Raw genomic sequence first — 1,117 nt, 5'->3', positions numbered from 1 at the left:
CATAAAAACTGTTCTAAGTGCTGAATATTTAAATTATTTACATGCTTCTGTAAAAAACAGCAAACGGATGTTTTCAAAGCTGCTTCTTTAAGCATTAAGTCAGAATGAGGAAGTAAAATCTAGTTGTTAATGAAGACAAAGCAGTTTGGTAACAGAGAGCGAGAGCAGAAATAGGGACACGTCTAACCACAGGGAAGGTTATGATCATCACTGTCAGTTGTATTCTAGAAAAACATGCTGAAACCACTTCCTCTTCTCTGTCTGCAGGCTGAAGAAAACCTTCTAACATGTTTCCAACCTGCTTTCTGTGGCTGAGAGCAAACTAACTTCTTATTTACTGTATTTAATTTTACTCCACGGCTGTTTATCTAAAGTAAGGCTCAGTCTAATCCAGGGAAAATGTTTCTACCATCAGCTGTTGGTCAGCTGCTTCCTTTTCCAGTTAATCACTTTGATGACTCCCTTCTCTGGAAGCCAGAGGTCAGAGGTCAGTGACATCATCATGAAACAGGAAATGATGCAAATATTCCCTAAATAAACTTTCTGCTGATCAGATCAGATGTTTTATCTGCTGGTCAGCGGCGTCTGACAGGCGGAGGAAGCAGCTTTCAGGTCTGAACAAACATCAAGATGCAGAAACAGCCGTTAGCCATCAGTTAGCGACGTTAGCTCGACCAGGACCAGCGAGTCGCTCTAGCTCCTCCTGGAGGATCCCAGATGGTTCCCAGCTCAGATCAAACCGACACTCTTTGGTCATTTTATTAGGTACGCTTCGAGCTACAGATGAAGATGTTCCTCAGAGATAAGAGCTGAAACTATCTGAGGTATAAAAACATCTATGGAGGTAGATCTATGAAACATAGAGGAGCTATGAATGTTCTGGACTGTCTGGAATCAGAAGGATCCTCCTCAGACCCCCTGGAGATGCTGCTCTCCCTCCTTCAGCTTTAGGGCCTCCACTGCAGTACTGACTCCATCCACAGGGAGGAGCTGTTTACCCCCAGATTAAAGCCCAGATCTCCAGACTGGGAGGTTTAATGTCGCCTGGTTCTGACCCATTCTAATGTTCTTACCCATTCTGCTGTTCTGACCCATTCTGATGTTCTGACCCATTCTG

This window comes from Cyprinodon variegatus, unplaced genomic scaffold (genome assembly GCF_000732505.1).
Source record: "Cyprinodon variegatus isolate N-32 unplaced genomic scaffold, C_variegatus-1.0 Scaffold1689, whole genome shotgun sequence".
Classification (NCBI taxonomy): Eukaryota; Metazoa; Chordata; class Actinopteri; order Cyprinodontiformes; family Cyprinodontidae; genus Cyprinodon; species Cyprinodon variegatus.
This window is presented reverse-complemented; position numbering follows the sequence as displayed.